The 22,256-nt window shown below is 42.4% G+C and overlaps 1 protein-coding gene and 1 long non-coding RNA gene across 14 annotated transcripts in view; both read left to right on the top strand.

Moving 5' to 3' along the window:
- LOC125767667 (RNA-binding protein Musashi homolog Rbp6) overlaps positions 1-22,256 on the top strand; it is a 594,718-nt gene that overhangs the window by 296,234 nt on the left and 276,228 nt on the right. The window lies entirely within an intron of this gene.
- LOC125767715 (uncharacterized) overlaps positions 21,518-22,256 on the top strand; it is a 44,221-nt gene continuing 43,482 nt past the window's right edge. Inside the window, exon 1 of the long non-coding RNA XR_007418813.1 lies at positions 21,518-21,643. This is a non-coding gene — a long non-coding RNA (uncharacterized LOC125767715). The remainder of the gene's footprint in view (positions 21,644-22,256) is intronic.

The following is a 22,256-nucleotide window of genomic DNA, read 5'->3' as shown; positions in this document are numbered from 1 at the left end:
TGTGGTGATAAAGCGTTATCAATGTCTACAGTTAGGGAAGTGTTTAATCCTCGTTATTACATGCTCTTAAAATGGGTCCTATCCGTACCGGCCATCGATTTCATTCCCTTGATGGATGGGCACTATCACTCAAGAGATGTGAAGATCATGCTCAGATAAAAGGGAAAACTTTCCTAGCAGTGCAAACACACTTCCTTGGCCATGGTGTCGTGTTTTAGTTAGCAGAAAAGGTGCTTCAGGTGACTCACCCTGCAGACCGGGTAGGGTAATCAAACAACACTTCACACTTTAACACAGAGACGACGCAATATTAAGGTATGGTTGAAAGCAGTAGTACTTCTTCCTTGTTCAATCTATACACTACCGCTAGTTGGTGGGAAAATGTTTCTTGAAAATGTAGCCATAAGAATGAAATAGCATGGTAGCGCTTCCGGGGTTGGGTCGTATTTTTCTTCAAACCGACAGTTACAGTTTCTTCTGTTTTGCTGCTGCAAGCAAGCAAGCGGAAGAAGTGCATAGTTTTGCACCCTTCATTTTCTATTTCCCATATACCTCACGCCCTTCTCGCCCCCGGTAGCCGGTAAAAAAGAACCCACAAATGGTATCGGGGTCGGAAGGTGTGTAAATAAATTTGAAATATTTACTCAATATCGCTTCTGAGAACACCTTTCCGTGTTTCTGCTCGACTACTGCTCGAATGTTCTGCGGGTACTCGGCAGTATCTATTGCCTTTGGGGGGTGAAGAAAATGTAACGCCTTTACATTACATTGAGCACACTCTCATACCGTACTTACATACCGGGTTAGGTTAGGTTATGTTCGGCTTTCGATCCCCGGGCATGTAATATACCTCTGCCGCCCTGCCAGACGACTCCCGTTGCAGCTTGCAGCGGTTCCGATCTGGTGATGATGATGAAGAGCCAACAGTCTTATCATTCTCACCCTTTACGGAACGGGTTTCTACAATCCTCATGCAAGATGTTCCCGTCAATCTTGGGCTTCGTTCTCATCGATACCGAACCCTCACATGGGTTCAATGATGTAGAAACTACTCACCGTACCTACCTCAATCATCTAAAAATCACACGAAAATGAAGCTTTCATTCTAAGCCGCGTCTCAGAAAGGGAAGTCGTAACTGCATGTGGTGAGCTTTTCCCAATGCTTTTACCCCAACATATACTCTCGTCCTTATAGATTCTTGGTCGCGTGTTGTGATACTTCTATGTATGTGTGTGTTTGTGTGAGGAAGATAAATTTCAAGAATCCATACCAACTATTTTAGCACACGGACGTCAGTCATGGGGCGCCACGGTTTCTCAACCCCTTTCCATTTCGTGGGATTGGAAAATATTTTGTAAAAATGCAGTTGTTGCACCCGCATCAACCCGTGTATGTAAGCTGCTTCGTTTCTAGTTTTCTTTCCCATTTGTGTTTGTGTGTGTGTTAGTATGTGCGTTTTTCTTCTCATTTCTTTCCGGGAAGCATCCTTATCATTCCATCTTTTCTTAGACGAACCGAGGCGCCATAAGTGCTGAAAGATTCGCGTCCTAGTCTCGGCTCCATTTCGAAAGGGGATGTTTTTTTTTTGTTTCCTTCCTCTTCCCGAACAGCCGGTTGATTCGATTTTTCTCGCCCCATTCGTCCAACACCGGTTTACCAGAACCGATCCAGGAAATTGCATCGAGTGACAATTTATTTTGCTTTCGAATCAATTGATTCACATGAGACGCCAGCGTCTACAGGGGTGGCAAATAAGAAAAAAAAGTCCCAGCCACCTTCCAAAGATGTCCCACGGCACTGGGAGGCACATTTGGGCGCCACACGTATTACGGCGACGATGCACTTTTCAGTGATATTGGAATAAAGTTTTTGCGTGTGTATGTGAATTTCACCTTCTACTAGAAAGTTTGCTGGCGGCAAAATTTTCTTCCACCTCCCAGTTCAAGCTATGAATATGAAGCTGGAAAAGAGCCACCTCAAAAAAAACGGGGACAAAACTGATAGTTTGCGCCGAAACTACTGATCAAAGAAAGTGAGCAAGTTTGTGACTTTTACGCGATCGAACTCGACAGCGATGCGGGAGCAATGGAGCAAGCAAAAGATGGACAATGTTTTCTTTTATTATTGTTGGCGCTTTTAAAAAGTTTTACTAACTGTCAACGATTTGAGGCACGAGCTAGTTCGGGTAGTGTCTCACAGGGTTCAGTTGCTTCACCGCTGCACCGTTGTGTAGTACGCTTCAAAACAAACCCAATCACTCCTTCTGTCCGGACATTTTTGGTGCATTTTACTCACATTCCCCCCGGGGGATGGACAGCAATCACCGAAATTACTTAAATGCTCACGCTAACATGCTTTCTTGTTCGTCATGCTTTTGCTAGCGAAACAATCGCTTGGTGGACGAGAGAATGTGATTGAAAAATAAAAATAAAACACACACACACACACGTCCAGAGTATGGCTGAAATGTGATGGAAAGCTGACAGTGTAGAACAACGATCTAAACTCACTCAGGAAAACAGTAGCGAAACAACAAAATAACATTTCGCCAAAAAGAAAGTAAAAAAATATATGATCGTATCGGTACTCAGTGAGAAGGCTAGGGAATGGAAATACCGGTGAATAGTGCGGGAAGAGCACGTGACAACACAATGACTTCCGTTCCGTGCTCATAACCTCATCAACCAGCATGAAATGATGAGAAAATGGCTTCACGTGCACGTCCGAGTGGGTTTTGCCGGACCTTACCGGGGGGATTTATTCCCATCTCCACACCCTTCCAAAAAAGCCAGAACCAAACTGCATCGGGCTTGTGGCCAAACTGTCAGCCACCGGAAACTTACTGCCTTTACTGAGATGTCAGCGAAAACCAGCCAACCCTTCCCTTTCGGGGCTTTCGGAAGTGGGGAATGCTTTTCTTTTCTCTCAACCCACCCGGTCAACTCAACTTCAAAAGTTTTCACTCGTGCAACGGTCTTGCTCATCACCGACGAAACCATTTTGCTTCCGGTTCAGCTTCCAGCTACCTTTATTGCATTGGCCCGCGCACCATTCGCATAATGTACGTTTGACTCTGCCGAAGCGGAGGGTTTTTTCTGCTTGTGAGTATCATTCGGGAGAATTATTTCGGCGTACCGATGCAGCGAAACGATGGGTGAATGTGAACCCAAAAAAAAATGAGTAAGATCTGACAATGTTTCTGGCGAATGGACCTGATCGACTGAAAGAACTGTAGTAGAAAAAAACACACCCCCACCTCGCCCAAAGTACAAGAAAAACGAATAAATATACATGAAAACGATAAAAATTTCAAGCTAAAAAGAGCAAAAAACCCCTCCCCAGTAACGAACTTTTTCGATGGCGAACAACGTAAATGCCACCGGCACTGTACGAGGACGAGATATCACACGTTGTAACGTAAAACCTCGAAACCCGGGCACGGGTACGAAAACAAAATAAAACCAGTAAAGGAAACATTGCAACAAGAAAGAAAAACATCTCTGACAAGAAATGACAAGAGAATGAAACAAGGTTCACATGAAAAGCGATGAGATCGTTCAGACACACACACACAAAAACGTAAACGCTCACAAATACAATTTGTTCATTCAACCGCAGAAAATATTAAATTAAAAAGGAAACAACCGAACCGACCGGGATGACCACAGTGGGTTGGATGGATGGACAAAAGGTAAGCGACAGGAAGCGAGAAAGCCAACTGAGCCAAGTGATCCGATAATGTGCCACTTTCGCCTCGATCCATACCATTTCGTTTCTCCTTTCGTGCCTTTGGTACTCATTGAAGTCCACTGTTCTGCATGTGGCACGTGGGTTCCATAGTGGACGCGGTGGAGAGTTTCGTTTTGGGGGCTGTTTTTTTGTTGCACCTTTTCTCCTGGGTTCGTTGCAAAATTCGTGTGCTGCAGTGCGCCAGCAGTAGTGGACAGTACCCAGGTACGATTGGTCCAGGCTAGACGGTAAGCTGGGCTGCAACCCTTAATGTGAAATGCACTCAATTGTGCACCCGATCGCCATTGTTACCGACTTATGGACCGACGTGGTGCCAAACGAACCGATGGTGATGATGATGGACGGACTGGGCAAGATAATAATGAAGATGGACTTTTCTCCTGGTTTGTATGTGTGTGTGTGCGGTATACCGGTCCCGAGCATGTCCGTGGAATGAAATAAAAACAAGCGAAGAAGAAGTATTGTTTACGGATGAAAAGTTTGGAAAAATAGCGCGTTCACTTACCGCGAACGGAATGTGCGCGTGGTCGAAGCGAAAAGGGGCAAATAAAAAGGCCTCCACCGATAAGTAATTGAATAGAACCAAATGGGTTTCCTTCGGTGGGAAGGTATATATGAGATACGCGAGGTATGGTACAGAAATGATATCTGACAAAAGTTTCATTTCCTTTGTGTGCGAAAGTCTATCAATCTCTTTCCTTTTGATGGTCTATGCGAAATTGTTGGGTATGGAATTTTTTTTTCATTTATTTATATTTTTATTCATTCAATTCAGTTTTTATTCATTGGGGTTTTTTTGTAATTAGTTTACCCATTTTCAGATCCTTTTCTATTCAATTTAATTGCAGGTATGAGATTAACATAATTGTCATCTATTTATTTAAAATGCTTATAAGAATCTAAAACATATATTGTCCTTTATAATTTCGGCTATGGTGGCATCTACAACATTTTCATTAGACATAATGTGATGCACTTTTATTTAACAAAATTACCAGAGACAGGGCTTTTAGCTTTGTTTTTTGTGTACTAACATTATAGATATATTGGAGAAACTAAATATTACAATGAATTTGTCAAACCTTTTGACACAACCTGCCGTAACAACAGTAATGTTGGTTGACGAAAGAGGGCGCCACTAACGAACGTTATAAAAGAGGGACACGGGAGAAAAAAGGGCTCTCTCGTTACAACACCACGGAAAGGACAATAAATTTCGAACGCGCTTTAACTTTAATAAAACGCAGTTAGAGATATTTTCCGTATAAATCCGAAAGTTGTAACAGAATTTCTAGACCTAATGTGCGTTTAATTTCTCAAATTATTTCAATTTGAGTTTATGTAAAATAAGCAATAACTAATATCATACAATGAAATCGCTTTGTAAATGAATTAATTACTAGCCAATGATTTTAATGTGCTATTGTCTAAAAGCTATGTTATTCATAAGTCATTATTTAGTTTGCTTAATACATTCCATTGCTGAATATTCGTCAGTCAATTTATTATCGAATATTCGTCAGAAAGGTAATTAGAATAATTTTATTCTCTTATTAATCTTATTCGAGAAAATGGTTAGAACGAATGGATGATAATATTTTAATGAAATATGTGGAATATTGTTAATTACAAAATTAAAAACATTAAAAATCTGCTGATCGCTTCCGCGACATCTTGCGCCTTATAACCACAGGCTAAAAAAATTGCCTAAATATTTTCCAGTACGATTTTCCGCTGTACGAAGGAGATACCCATACTGTCACCAGTTTTCCGTTTCAGCTTCTTCAGATTGCAGAGGACGCTTAACACGATTGGATGACCAGAACCAGGTTTTCAAACGATGGATTTTCCAATCTCTGGACATGCCAGAATCTTGTAAATGTTTCCGTGATCTTATCCGGCCGACATGAAGTGTGCCACGATGGCTGGTTTTGTTGATGAATAGAACTTTACTCTTATCCGAATAGAACTGTACTCTTATATCCATAGCGGACGCCATTAAAGCTATCGAATACAGAGCTATCGAATTTGCATAGTATATTGACAACTAGTATACAGTTGGTTACTGATAGGTTGGCTACCAGGGGGCAGAATAATCACACAAAATGCTGCTATTTTTAGTGCATACGTTAGAAGCACATTCTGTGGAGAATGTCAAACGTTACTTGCACCCTATAAGAATTGATGTTTTGTTCTTTAACGCTCTTTATTTGTTGTATTTGTCAAATTGTCGTGTGCCTATCAGAATATAAAACCCATCATACGTTTTAACTACTGACCATCGAAAACATCGAAAACTTTCAATAACTATCTCAAGTTTAAAACAATAAAAAATAAAGATAAACTTCAAAGCCATAGTAAAACTAAAAACATGATAATGAATTTAAAAAATGAAACTATTTCTTATTTTTTCAATAATTTCTCAAATGTTTATCACAAATTGAAGTAAATCTTTTATAAATGGTCTTATATAATAATAATGAAAAACGTGTCTAAATAGCGTTCATAAATATTTTTTTTACAAATAAATCTTGTCCCATTCAAAACATAACGGTCATATGGCAATGAAGATGTTTACTCGTCTTTGAACACGCTATCGCTACTCTAATGACAAATGACAGCGCTGACATAATGACAAACGGCAAAATTATGCTAAACTTTTGACAGAGACCATGGTCTTGAACACAAAAAAAAAGAAACATGAGTGTGTGAGATAAAGCGAGCGCCACTAGCCAGCAACGGATTGTATGTATCCGTTCGACACATTTGACCCAGCAAAACCGGGCACAGCCTCAGACGTCGGGGTGTTTCGTGTATGCGTTCGCGTATATGTACTTGTTGGATCATCCTTCCCGAAAAGCAACCACACCCGTCCAAAGAGTTGTTTTGCTCTGTAATCTTCCCTTCGTGGTTTCACCTCTGTCCCTCTGCACTATCAGCCCGGGAAAGCCGTTTTCCCGAGCAAATACGCTCAGCATTCTGCTTTCCATTCGTCTCCCCAGGACTGGAGCCGAAGTCAATAAGAACTTGATTTTCTGTTTCGCTGTACTTTCCTTTCTGAAAGTGAAGGTTTTTTTTGGTTGTTTTGCTTGTTTGCTGATCATATACTGCCGCTTATCTTCGGCGTAAAGACGACGAGGCAAAAAGGCACTTCCCACTGTAATTCACCAATTTCGGCATCTCGGCAACGTTTCGAGAAATAGTTCACAATAATAATATATCATTTTTCCTTCGCTACAGGAAAGTTACCGATGCTGCTTTACGTATATTTTTATGCACACGAAAGTAGTATGTTGGGCTTACGAGTGTGTAGCACCAGAATGAGAGCGAAAAAAACTCCACAGCTAGGAATGGCCGCATTTTCCAAAAGCATATGTGAATGAGATCGTCATCCATAAGCTGAAATACTTTTCAGCTCACACAAACCATGGTTCGAAGGGGTTTTTTCTCGCTCTTTTTCTATTCATTCCCAGTTCGTGTCACCAATGTTTCCACCCACCCGAGTAGTTTCGCTCACCAAAACCAAAACCCAACATTCATAATGTGACATTGGAAAATTGGAAAAACCTTCCAATTGATGCGGACCGAGTTACCGCTTGATATGCGTCAACATTAGCGTTGGGCAAATGTACGACTTTGTGGGTGCGTGTGGGAAGAAAAAGCACTGGGAAAAGTGGGACAGAAAACACTGACAAAACCGGCTCCAACCGATCCTTTCGGCGCCCAGTCAACCGAAAGAAGCCAAACGAATTCGTCTCACGCTCGGTGCATTTGGGGGATGGGTGGGCGCGCGCACTGCAAAAGATGCACAGACGGTGCAAACATAAATGGGTGAATATGTCTCTTCCGCGCAAAAGACCTCAAAACTCTGGCAAAAGCAAAATAATAAGAATATCAAATACACATTCACTTTGAGCGCTGAACCATCCTTCGGAGTGTGGTTTTTTCCCCTATCGTGGCACGTTTTGCACAAAACGACCCCGGAAACGTGCGAGGAAGTTTGAGAAATCAAAATTCAAATTTAGTTTATGTTTTTTTTTTCTCTCTCTCTTTCTTCCCTTCCCGTTTTCATGTATCATTTTCCTTCAGAACCCGCAGTAGAAAATGGTACGGCACAGTGATCGCTTTCCACCGTCCCACCAAAAATGGACGAACATTTTGTTCGGTAAACTGTACTTTTGCCACTTCCACCCGAATGGGGGTTCCTTTTTTTCGGGATTTATATGCACCACTTTTCTTTATTTGACAGTGGGAAAGTATTTGCGGAAGTTGACATGTTTACTGCATATTAATAAAAATGATGTTTTCCGACTGGGTGGTCCGGAAGTTCGATCAAAAGTAAATGGTTTAATTGATGGTTGACTGGTAAGGATTGATTATGGAGTGTTCAATCACACACAGGAGTTCCGGGAACCGTTTTGGAAGAGTAATCTTCGTTCTGTTTTCGAGCGTTTTAAAAGAACGTTTATTCGCTAATGGTACATCTTCGTATGGAAAATGCATTTAATATTGCCATCCGTACCGATACACACAACCAGAGATATACTGTCTTTCATCTGTCCGGTACAGGGTGTACGTGATATGAAGAGTTAAGGCTGTGAAGCGGGCGGGAACAGCATTAGATAACATCAGCTATCAGCTTCATCCGTGATGCCATACCGGATGGACATGTACCGGTGCGCATATGACTGCTGGTGGTATTGACATTTTCCGGTTCGATTGCCATTTTGATGCGTTTTAAATTGAAGAATTTGCCACTGGTGGATACCAGTTTTCCACGATGCAAGATGGTTTATCTAGCGTATTCCTTCGTTTTGGTACATGGTAGGTGGTATGTGCAATTTGAAAGGAAAGTTTTTTTACGACATGCAATCATGTTGTAAGTAAGAAAAAAATTGCTGAAAATGTTTGAAAACATTGTGATTTTTTTTATAAAAATACTGTTAGTTTAGGTAAATAACGACAAAATAACAAGTTTGTACCATCAAGTTCAAAAGTTATGTAAGTTTATCAAAATGAAATTGAAGCATGTTGTTTAAACACTATTTAATAAAAATATAAACAATGGGGGCGGCCCGATGGTGCATGTGATAAACGGCTCCAGTCCACACGGCCGGACCGGGTTCAAATCCCATCCGGACCGTCCCCCCGTAGCAAGGACTGACTATCCGGCTACGTGGTAAAAATAACTCTAGTAAGCCAGAAATGGCCGGCGTGACCTGTAAGGTCGTTAAAAGCCAAGAAGAGAGAGAGAGATAAACAATTTAATTCAGTAGGATACAAGAATTAGGCACAGGAATTTTTTATTATATTTACGTCAATAGGGTCAAACTGAACTAGATAAGTTAGCTCCGTTCGTGGCATAAGTCGTTGAACCGATCGTTTTAACACTTCATTCGCAATTTCTTGCGATTTTTAAAGACGAATTTTTTCTACGCTTCTCGAGCCGTCGAACAAAACAATTGTTAAAAATAGTTTTTCTCCAAGAAGTACCTGACAGATGTTAATTCTGATATATGCAGATTTTGAATCACTTCAGCGAAACAAATTAGTAAAAAAGCTATTTAATGCCTTTTAATATAATCCAATAAATTTGTTATAATTTTTTTAATGTTTTTTTTTAACAACAAATTGCAAGTAAGTGGAATAAAACATACTCCTTGGTATTAAAAATGTTTGGACATCTTGCGCAGTAAAAATTACAGTAATAAACTGTTTGGGGGCGGCCCGATGGTGCATGTGATAAACTCACGCTTTTGATTATTTTCCTTCGGTATGAAAAATTTAAAATTAGTAAATAAAAATCGTAATAAATGTAAAATAAAGTTTGTATTTTTTGTATGTTTAATATTTGTAAAACGATCGCTTTAGTTTTGTTTACAAGTTTAGGTTGTGTGTCAATTATTGATCATTTAGAGCGTAGTTTTGCGTAGCAAAGTTGCTTTTAAAGCACAATCCATGAATTTATTGCCTGGTAAAACGCACTTTAAAATAATTTATTTCTGTGCGTGTGAAGATAATTGAAAACAACGTGTTTTTTTTTTCGACACAGTTACACAACACGGTAGTCGCCTAACATCAAACAAAGAGTGAAGCAAAACTATTTTCCCATCATTTCAATCCTAATACGATAGTGTGATTATGTAACTTGTTTATCGGATGAAAGTAGTCAACATCATCCTAAGCTTATAATTTATTCAATGCGATTGCTGCATTATGCTAAAACTGGAAAAACACTCCACAAGCCGCCCGTTCTCTCTCTCTTTCTCTCTCTCTTTCTCTCGCTCTCTCTCTCTCTCTTGAACCGATAACCGATGCAACTCGAACACGGTATGCATCAGCATCTGGGGTTTGCAATTATCAATTATAATTTATACCGTGTGCTTATGCATGTGCAATTTTTCTAGCCTTCGGCAGCAGCCTGTACATCATTACTAATTTACCATTTTGTTTTCCTCTTTTTTCTCTCTCCACTTTCTTACTTATTTGCATTATTTGCAGGTAGGTAAACACTCCATCCGGAACAGCGCGAACGCCCCAAACAAGCAATGCGGTGCGGTCCGGTGTAAAGTGCTTGTAATATATTGCTCACAGGACACCATCTTATCACGCTTCTATTATGCGAAATCGAACCATCACCCAGAAGGCAGAGCCGGTAATAAAATATTCCACCTCAATCGTACGGGCCATCCTAGCAGCAAACAATGATTGCTGCACACGGATGACGATAGGTTGATCTTTGGTCGGGTTCTTCAAAAAACACTGCACCACGCAGCGGAATGGGGATGTGAAGCCGGAAGTGGTTGCATCTGTATTATTTTTCCTTTCCTTTTTTTGGGGGGGTTATTTCTCAAGAACGGCACCGGAACATGCTCAAGTACCCGGTACGGGATGAACCAGCATCCCGTGTGAGTGAGGTAGTTGCCTTTTTGTTCTAAGGCCGTACAAATGTTCCGGACAATGCGTGGCTTTGTGTACGTGCTTGGTGTTGATTTTTTTTGCCTTGCTTCCTCACTTCTCGTCTTTCGTCTAGCCACCAGTATTGGGGAAAGGATGTACTCGAAAAGATATGCTCTTGAGGCACGATGCTATTCCTCGTTTTTTCGCCTTCCAGAAGCCTTGAAAGTGTTACCTAAGTCCACAAGGTTCGGTGTGGAAAGTAACTGTTTTGCGCTCACGATGACTGCTGCTACTGGCGATGATGATGATGATGGTGATGATCACGATGATCAACTTTTGAAACGTCGCTGTCTACGTCCGGAAGTGTCACCTATGATTTGATCTGGTGAGCGAGCAGTAGAAGTGCGAAAACTTCCGACACCGGAGAAGTCCTACGACAAGCAGCCGGCGACCGTCCTACTGCTCCAGCTGATAGGATAGGGACGAAGATTGCAATTTATTCTTCAAAGCCTCCAACAACGAAATACAAAAAAGATACTCTAAAACGAATGCTGCCGACCAAAGTCCAGTGAGCCATCGGTGCACCCAAGAGTGTAAGGTGGTCTCACTTTTCCGAAACCTTCACTACGGAGTACAACTTGAGATGTCGTTTTTAGTGTGGGAAATGATTGCACAAGAAAACAAGTCCCAACTTTGCCCATCCAGCAGTTCAGTGCCAGAGGGGTCGAAGGGTTGGACGCTACTGCAGCGGCTGTTCGCTTCCTGTTCGGGAGCAATTTTCAACCGTTCCGTTCTGGGAGCAACAACAGAAGCACGAAAAAGAAAAACTACACTACCCAGAACACAGGAACACGACAGTGATGCTCGATGGTGAAGCTCACACAGAAGAAGAAGCATAAAAAAAATCTTCCACACTGTGGAAATTTGCTCCCATTCCAGTGCCACGGCTCGGTGGTATAGTAATAAACGCAAGACGGGATTGGAAGTGACAAGAAGGATGGTGAAAAAAAATCAGTCCACCCAGCGCATCCCTGCGATCCAAGCGAGAAGCGAGGGCATGATGCCGGTAGTAGTGATGCCGCGTAGGAAAAAGCTTCACGTCGCTGGTACGAGAGCTGTCAATTAATTGAAGTGATTTATTATAAACTCTCACTGCTCTGCCATTTTTCCGTTTCATTTATCGAACGTCGGGATCGGTTCGTACGGCTCCAAACTGGTTTGGGGTTTGTTTCGAGCGATGGAGCATGTGGACAGTAGCGGCAAGGGGAAAAGAAGAGCAGTAGAAAAAAATACTCACACACTACGAAGCAGTGATGGAACAACTTTCTTACACGTTTTTCCGCGAAGCATCGAAAACGGAAACGGAACCCTTGAGCGAAGGATGGGCGAATACCTTCAATGTTGATTTCCATCACGGAAGCGTCACACGCTCGGCACACCGAAAATCATCGTTATTATCATCATTTAGTACAACCAGAAGGGGTGAGGTGGAGGAGCATGAGTGGAGAGGAGCGAAGGAGGATGGGTTGTCGTGTGGGTGGCGTTTGTTCCGAAAGCACTTGGGCTATCATCATCATTTTCATCACGGAAGCAAGTACACCCTTTTCGACCTCTGCTGTCCATCTGAAGACAGAGAACCTCCCTAAACCATCACCCCCAACACACGTCAGGTTTTGGAGGTGTGAGTCCACTTCACTTTCACGTCCAGCACATTTGATGGGCGCAGTGATGCTGCCACCTAAAGTTACGTTACCTGGCTTTTTGTTCCAATCTTTTCTCGGACTTCTGTTTAGTATCACTCCTTCCGTCACTTGATGGTGACCTTTTCTTCCTTTCTCTCTCTATCTCTCATTGGTATGGAAGAGGGAAAAGGGAGTGAAAAAGCAAACATAACCTCTTCACGGGTGACACTAGTCCTTTAATTAATCTCCTCCAATAATGATCTCCAAGCTATCACCATCAGCAGCTGCTGTTGACCCCTTTCAAGAAGCGACACCAAAAGCTATATCAATTCACCTCAGCACCGTTGCCAAACAAGAATGGTTTCTACATCATCGCTGACGGACATTCGTGTGTAGCGTGTTTTTCGATTTTGTGCCCTGCCCTGTCTGAATTGCAATATTTTAATTTAGCTTTTAAATCAAAAGCACAATGGAAATGATGATTTATTTTAGAGTTGTCACCTTTAAAGTTTTTATTGGGGAATTTTTGGGAAATTGTTGGAGAATTATTGGGGAATGCAGTGGTTTATTTAGTAATATGCGACTTCCTGATATACAGGAAATCTTAACTAACGCATCATTCGAAGAAATCGAATTCCTGATGACTTCACTACGGTACAATAATTGATTTCCTCAGACATAACTCAAAGTCCAAAATCGCCCACAATTCGTCATCCTTTTCTGCTCAAAGCTTTGAATTGGCAACATAATGGATATTAAAGAAACATTTGTAAATGTTTAACAAACGCACATATTACAATGTTAAGAACCTTCTCTACTTGACACACCTTTCACGATAGGGGAAGCTAAGACTGTCCAGACAATTTTAAGTGTCAGTGCTCAGTTACCCTTCTAATGCATCTGAAGTGCATTCATTTGATATTTAACTCTTTATTTGACTTACTATCGTCTTACAAATAAAATTCGTAAAATATTAGTGAGTTCTACGTTCGTTGTATACGTTATAAGTATACGTTACAACTTTTATATAAACATTACTTTCGTTTAAATAATCTTTTTCTGATTCTTTTTTGTGTAAATATATTTTTTTTACTATAAATGACTGCTTGTTAATATTTTTTAATTTTTTTTTTGTTATAACCTACATGATTTTCATGTAAAACCGATCAGAATGAAGTAAACAATTTGACATCACTTAATCACGAACAATTTATTCGGTATGTTGGAACGTATTAATCACGATCAGGAGTGAGGTAGACTGTAAAAAGAAAAAAGATAGTTTCTATCGTTTTCTCCCAAGCTAAATTTGTTAAATAATAACCATAGTTATGGAAATAACACGGTTTCTCACGGTGCAAGATATAATTATTAAGTCATCACTCTCCCGTCCCCGTTGGTGCCCCGTTGGGCAAAACCAAAAGTGTAGTCGTTGCAAACGGCTGTGACACCATTTCACATCAATTAAACACACTCGAAGCTTCGGTCGTCGGAGTGTCCGTAAAAGTCTCCCGTATATCCTGTACACGAAACAATCGTTCACCCGTGCACCCGATCCCGGATCCAGCTCCCGGTGTCCCACTGGTACAGTTTAAATATTTATTTTACAAGCAAGCAACTTTGCTACGACGGCCCACCCGTGTCGCAGCGGTTCGAGCTCGGTGTCCTCGGCGTCTCGGATTCATGGGACACCGCCTGCTTGATTTGGTAAAATAATTACAGAAAAGTTGACCTTAACATGCTCCGGTATCGTCCTGAGGGGTGGTTGCGGTAGTAGTTGTTGCTATTGTTGTGAGTTCGGGCTGTCTCCGCCAACTGTCCAACTGTGTGTGTGTGTGTGAGTGTGTCGCTCGGCATTTTGTATTCCGGTACGGTTTGACTCCGGCAGACCCTTCGCCGGTACAATTAGATCAATAAATCTCATCTGCTCCCGGCGGCTCCCGGTGTTTCCATCCACACCGTAGCTTTCCCGTAGCGCTCCCGTTTTGTTTGTTACCAACACGCGAGCCTCCATGCCTGCCGAACCTTTGCACACGCCAGGCTCAGCAGGCTTTAGCGGCATCCTTTCGGTGACCCTTTTTGAATGAGGTGGGCGGATAGGAGGCGTTTTCGAGGAAGAGTGAGAATGGAAAACGAGTAGTTTGTGCAGCAGATGATCTCCCACGTTACCTACCATGTGTCCTCGCTAGGAAAACCGACGGCCTCAATCGTAATGTGCCGAGCCTTAAAGAGGCAAGTTATCGAAAAGCAGCCCTACCCTCCCTAATGCAAAACGACTAGAAGAGCACATTCACACGAACGATGTGAAGTTCCCCCAGTTTCGGGCACGTACCAGCGACACAAAGACACACACACACACATTCCCGTGATGAGTTGGAGTAGAATGGAAGAAAATCATGGGGAATGGGGGGGGGGGATGCATGGAACCAACCAGCAAACACACACACATGCCGTTTCTAGTGACAAATGTAAATCACTTAACCATGTGACCCCTTGCCTCGATGGACGTACCGGTTTCGATGCGAAACCGCTCGAAAGCGATGGTGAACAATTGTCTAACAAAAGGCGAATCGGATGGAACGAAATTTTCCACCAATTCCGATTCAAATACCATTCGCAAATGGTTTTCCCAAAATTGCTTCGAAGCATTTCCATCACCACCAGCATTATGGCGGTGGAAAGCTTAATTTCCGGGTGTGTTGGGAGGTTGGAGAGATTTTGAAGCTTTTTTTCGATTCAGTAAACACATTGTTTTACTAACTTAGAATAATCATAACTTTAAAAATAATTTTATAACCCAAAGTCAAAGTAAATTTCCACAAAGTTTGCTTAAGTTACTGAAAGCTTTTTCCCGCGCTAGACAACAGGAAACATTACAACGGAATACTAAAACACATCATGTGACAACTGACCTCGACTGTTAGTGTCTAAAATGTTGTGTGTCTGCACGCTGTGTGACCTCGCGGACACCAATGTTCTGCTGGCAGCGAAAGAAGCGACATGACGTGAAACATTTAAATTAAATGTTGATCTGTGTAATGCTTAAATGGTAACGCGCTGGTGTTACTGTTTTCGTTGCCATACGCTCGTCGTCGGATGACTCCGACTTCCGACCAGCACACCAACGGCTCATTTGTTCTGCATTTGTTGCCAGCTGAAGCCTACGGCACCAGAAGCATCAGCACATGGTGATTGCGCGTCGACTCACTGTAACATTTATGGCGTATCAATTCGATACATTGCCCGTCGAGTTCGTTCGCGTGTTCCTTTCAGGGTTTTCTCTTCCCGCCCGGTAGCTGGCCTGGACAGCTAAAGCAGCTGTTTGAGATGTTCTTTTGGTGGAAAATGACTCACAGTGACTACCGCGCGCGCACACACACCCACAGACACGCTCCTTCCTTGCGGCGTGTTATCAGTTGAAGCTCTTGAAACTGTTGACCTAGCAAGGACGATGCGCGATACAAACATTCCAGCTTTTGGGTTTCTGTCGCTTCATTCCCAGAAGTCGGTCGATGTTGTTGGATGAAGAATTTCGGGGAAGCATTGCAACAAACCTTTGAAGGTTGGAGACTAAAAGGGGGGTGGAGGATGCACTGCAAACGAAAGGTACAGGCTTGAGTGGATTGACCATTTATGTGTACGATGATGACGACGACGGTACCCGGTGGTTGGACTGGCCGAGTTACTCCAAAACCATTCCTGTGGCCAATTCTGGTTCTTGCGAAGGGTAAATGTAGTGCATGCGAGAGCAACGAGGTCAGCACAGTAAAGAGCACAACGAGCTGCGATTGTCATGTTTGTCCATTTTATGTGTGCCATGCAAAATGCACAAATTGTGCACTGGTGCACTCTGCATGCAAAATCCTCTTCCACAAACTCTCTGGTACTGGTAGCTCTGCCAGGTGGGGGTTTTTACGAGAATGCTGTAAAATGAGGGGGAAGCGGAACCCCCGGTTGGGCCTGTGTCTGATGTGCCTTTTCGCAAATGCGATTCATTTCGCTGGACTTGCTTGTCGGACTGGTAAAGACCCAGAAACATGTGAATGCCTTCCCACTCACACAAACTGTCATAATGGTACAGAACAGTAAACCAACCTCCCCGACCAATGTCCGATGGATCTCAATCGTGTACGAAAATGGATTGTACAAGAAGGAGCAGGTTTTGTTAAGGGAAGTGACGAGCGACACACAATTGTTACAAAACCCCCTTTCGGAGTTATTCCTCCTTCCCTTCCTTATCCCCACAGTAAGGCAATGTCAAACATCGCGTCCATGTATCATATGCTTATGCACACGACAACGACGAACTCCCCACCGAACGACGACGACTTTTCGTACCCATTTTGCCAGTTGCAGATGATGGAAAGGTCTTCCATCAGGCCCTTTAACCATCATCCCTTGGAACCCGGGGGAGAAACACAGGAGCGGGACGAAGGTTACATCGTTTCATTCAGGACAATTTAATTGTAATAACGTTTCATAAACATGTAATTGTAATGGGATTATAATGCAAACCCCATTGTCTACGATGTGGTCAATTTAGCTGCACTTTGACGGTAGCATTTTTGCATCCGTTACGCCTGTAATGGTGCCGGTCGCATCATGCTGCGCTTTTCACAGCTTGATTGTTTGTAAGGTGAGTTTTTTTCCTGTCCTGCCTGTGTGAGTTTTTTGTTGTTGTTGTTTTGTTCTATGTATGCCTGTGTATTTCTAGTAAAGTTACATTGGGTTTGATACATTGAGGCAATTATTTATGTCGCGCCAGGACGCGAGCCGAACTGGATGTGCCACGTTACATTTCGCTGACACGTTCATACACGTTGGTAAGCAGGAATAAAAGTGCAACACAGCTTTTTTGAAAAATTTTTGCTTGTTTCGTTATTGTTGTTTATTATTATTTTTTTGTTGCGGACAATGTTTTCACGAACATCGCTCTTTTACATGGATATGGATATTATTAATTCGATTAAGTAATAATGGATGGTATTACAATGGAATGCTTTACGTAATAAACGATTGTGGTTTAGACAGTTGAAAGAGGTGCAAAATGAGTAATTATTGCTATTTGTAGCGATTGGTTACAATAAACAATTATTAGTAGGTGATACTCATACATATGCGTTACAACAGTCATTGTAACAAGCACAAATATGTGAAGTAGATTTTTATAACACTTGCTGATTGATGATTGAATGAACGATTGGACAAAGGAAACAGAATACAATTTGATTTGTGTTTAATTTTTTTTACTGTTTATTATCGGCTTATTTGTACCGCGTATTAGGATCGTCAGACCTTGCTAAGCGAGGTTTTATGTCAAATATTATTTATGAGTGTAAATTACTGATGCATTAATACCTAGGTTCAAATGCAATCCTTGGGTGGATACAGTCATATTTGTAAAAATCGAAAATAGTTTGTAAAATTTGGGGCAAACTTTCTAGACTTCTTTGGGTGTAGGTAAAATTATGATTAAGCGGCAAATAGCCTTCGAACTTAAATGAAAATGCAATTTTTAAATCATTCGTTACAACTCCTTAATTATAAATTAAACATGATTTAAAAGAATTTTATCGCTGAATTATAAATTTTCTAAATGTTTCAAGGGATCGAGCTCACCCGTTACGTTGAGTCTGAATCCATTGCAATATTTATGCGTGTTTCAATCATCGTAGCTATAATATTTCATTGCACTCGTCTTATTGTTGTGATATAATAGAGCAATAATTCTATATAAAAAGGGGTGCATTTAAAAAAATAATTCTTCGTGTCAATTTATGTGCCCAGAGCATTGATCTAATACCCATATCGACTAAATTCCATCAATTTTACATGTAAGACAACATCTTAGACCCTATCCAACTTATTCTTATAGTAAGTAATTAGTTGTGTAATATATTAATCTGTATAGTTGTGAAAGTTTTTAACATTGTAAATCCTATAAATGCGAACAATTTATATACCTTCAATACTATTTAATATATAAATCATTAGAGCCTGATGAGAAGTTTTTTTATTAAGAAACTCTCAGATAATTTTATGCTTACAGTGTTTGAACACCGTATCTTTCATATGTAATTTTTATTATTCTTAACGCGTTACATTAGTCTGCAGAAAAAATAATTCATTCGATTTAATAGACAATTTTATGCAACAATCTTCTCCTCTCTCCAAAAGAAGCCAATTTCAGTCATTCATAAATCCATCAAATCGGATCATTACCATTATGAAAGTTTTGCGTGAGGATTAAAAAACTTCTCTTCCATCGCTGTTTCTAGCGTGCATCGGAAATTCGTCTACGCATGCATACGACACATCCCGTCCATCCATGGTCCCTGCGACATTGAAAACGTTACGACGCAATTTCGAGCAGCAGCAGCAACACAAACCCTCATCATCAAACACCATCGGCACCGGCCAACTCCGAGGTTCTTCCGGGTTCTTTGTTTTTTTTTGTGCCATGTTGCATTCTGCACCGCGTAGCTTAAACGCATTCGGTGCATCCGACCTTTTGCACGAATGCTTGATGCATAAGCGTTCGAACCTTCCCTTTCAGGCGCATAGCATAAACACATACCGGAAGCATGTAACATACTCCCTCCTGGTCGTGGAAAAACCCCATGCTGATGTTTTGCGTGTGAGACAACACAAGCGAAGCAAGGAAAAGTGGAGCGTGGAGCGTGTCTCACGGCGTGTGTGAGGGTGTTTGCTACATTCCGAAGCTGCAATCCGCTTTGCATTCGGGTTGAACTTTTCTCACCTGTACCACCAAAATTCCGGTGGCGGTGGAGCAAATCGGTTGAGCCGTTCCCACACGCACAGGGCTTTCGTGACTTCGCGTGAGTGAAACGGCGTACCGTGAGCCCGCTTGTTCCCACCGATGGTTGCCGGCTCTCTGTCCCTGTGCCTCGAGGAAATCACGTGGAAAAGCTACTTAAGACGGCTGCATGGCAGTGCGCGTGAAGAGTGTGGCCATTTTTCAACCGATAAGGATAACGGGCACTGCACTGGCCGGAAAATGGTGTGCGAGCGAGAGCTGTACTGTTTCGTCCGGTGCGTGCCGTCGGTCGGTGCCGCCCGACGGCACACGGACGTTCGACGGCACTCGCTGGTGGTCGGGTTGTCCCGTTCGCTCTTGTAACCCGAGCGCGGGGGGGATTTTTCTTCATGCGTCCGAGGCGTTACTAGTGTGTGGGTACCGGTGGCATTGACTGTACGCGTGCGTACTGCTGTATGTGTGCGTGCTCGTACAGGGGTGTGTTTGTGGGAGGAAAATGGAAATTCGAGCAATTTTCCAACATCACTCGACTCACGTTTAGTGGACGAATTCGACAGGAACGCATTTACATTCCAACGAACGCATGCACAGGATGGGTTGAAATTTCGTCCTTTAAAGATTTGTATATTGTTGCGACGAGATGAAAAGTCTTAATTAAATATAAATCATGAAATTATTTTTCCCACATATATAAGTAAATATATTATTAAATTTTTCTCGAAAAAAAAGAAAAGAAAAACACTTTCCTTCGGGGTGTGGTGTATTTTTCCTGCTTGGGAAAATGTGTTTGCCTCACGTGTTTAATTCCACTTGCATTCCCATCATTCCTCACCAAGAAGGCAGGGAAGAATCACTGCGCCATGGTAAGGAGTTCCTTGCCACAAAACACGCTCAACAGTGCGTGTTTTAACTTGCCGTACATCGGATGCCCATACCCAAGACCTGCTGCTCCCTAGTGTGCAAGTGCGTTGTGCGCGGCACCCGTAGGGGAAATTGCGTGCATTGCGTGCGTACGTTCCGACATTCGTATTGGTGAAACATTCCACATTTCGCACGGTCAATGTTAGTGAGGCAATGATGTTTTTTTTTCTTTTCTCCATTGATGTTCAAATTCCTTTAAAAGCGATTATCTCTTGTTGTTCGGATTTCATAAATAATCGTGACGTAAAGTGGCTTAATTCTATTTCTGATAGAATTTATTTTTGACTCCTAATAAAAATTGAGGAATACATCATTTAAACGAAAAATATCACTTAAATTTTTCTGCACCTTCATTAAGCATCTCGAAAGCGAAAACATATCAAATCACCAAATCACGTACTATTTACACAAACGCTTCTGCGTCCTACCAGAATCGCAATACTCAACCTCACTGTCACAAAGTGGTCGCCTTTTTTCGGTTGTTTGCCAATGTTCCGCGAAAAAAAAATATACAGCCTATTAGAAGCAACAAACATTACTGCCACGAACCACCCAACGGTTTGCGAAAGTGTAACAAATCTGACGCGACTTCTCTGTCCATGCCCATTCCCGGTTCGGTACAGATCTATCGGTCTCTCGCCTTCAGCTGGCCGAACGGTGGCCGGTCACCACCGGTACGGATCGTGCGTTCCTTTCGGTTTTCTTCTGAACGGTAAGCAGCCACAGCTGGTCGTCCCGTTTCATCGTACAGCGTGTTGGGCCCGCAGAAGCCGTGGTGAATTTAAGCGCACTCTTACACTTCAAACTCACCACCAAGTTCGAAATCACGGTGTTTGATGGTGAGAAGAGCGTGTTTCGAAGTTCGAAAACCCACCGGTTTGTACCACCGGTTCCTTGGTGCACATGTACATTTTGCAACACCGGGGCAGCCCGATAGCTCCGGGCGTACACGGTAGTGCGTCGGCACCATCGGGCGCTGGAAAATGGACTCGCTCTCTCGCTCTCCCGGGGCAAAAGGCTTTCCCCCCAAAACCGCTCCTGTTTTTCCGCCCCACATTCGTATCCTTGGAAAAATGTTTCTAATACTAACTTCGTGTACGGTTCGGTTGTTCGGATGCATCGTTTCGGAGAACGGGAGGAAATACCAGCTTCGGGCTGGTAGGAGAATAAAAGCAACAAAAAAAACACAACTTCGATCAGTTCGGGTCGGTTTCGGCATTTTCCATCGTCGCACTTCGTGCGCTCCAACATCCGGGTTGAGGGTGGTGCAAGCAACCAAACCCGAATCCTTCCCGATCGGGAACGGGAAACAGCGGGACAGGCAGTGACAGCGCAATCCCTGTGTGTCCTGTGCATGTGTGTGTGTGTGGGTATGTGTGCACGAGGAATGTCCTGGCTCGTGCCGCTTTGGGCCATGTACAGGTTTCGTATAACCCCACTTTGTTGCTACCCTTATATTGTGGTGGGCCCTGCCCGGAACAGTTAGTACTCATCGTATCCTCCTCATTCGCTGTTTAGCGCTAGTCGAGTTTACGTCGATTAACCGTCCCCGTTGTTTGTTGATTTTATTGCCATACACATACAGGCACGAAAGTAAAGCGAAACGTGTAGAAGGTTGGCATTTCCAAAAAAAAAGATTAGGCAACGATATAGTTAGAGAATTTAGAAGAATAAAAGGAAACCTACAATTGCACGAAACATACAAATATCATACGCGCGGTTTTTGGCCACACGTCTATTTTCGCGTGTTTTGCGTGTGTAAATCCTGTACGTGAACCGCTGCCCAGTAAGACCCGCGTGACACGAAACGCACTCACGGGGGTTGTGTAGGGTTGTGTATCGGTTATTGTAGTTTCATACAGAACGTGACAGTAAGTTAATAAATCCTGTTTTTGGATTTGTTTCGTACGGTGTAAAAAAATTTTCGGAAAATCCTGTTGTTTTCCAAGATCCAAGAGAAAAAAATAGAAGAAAAACAAACGTTGTGATTTCAAGAGTTTGGTGACCTTATGTGTGTACGCGTGTGTACATTGTGAACGGATAGCCTGTGTGTTGCCATCCGTTTGTTCGTTTGTATTCCCGAGTGGGTGTTAAATCAGCAACAACCGTGCGTAGAAGGGCTTATTCGACCGTATCAGACACTTCGCTTCCGATGAGAACATAATTACACACCGTCGTGAACATTTGCGTGGAAAAATCACCAAGCAATGTCTTTAGATCGTTCTTC

The sequence above is a fragment of the Anopheles funestus genome, chromosome 3RL (assembly GCF_943734845.2).
Source record: "Anopheles funestus chromosome 3RL, idAnoFuneDA-416_04, whole genome shotgun sequence".
NCBI classification, from domain to species: Eukaryota; Metazoa; Arthropoda; class Insecta; order Diptera; family Culicidae; genus Anopheles; species Anopheles funestus.
Note: the sequence above shows the minus strand (reverse complement) of the source record. Positions and strands in the feature narration are given on the sequence as shown.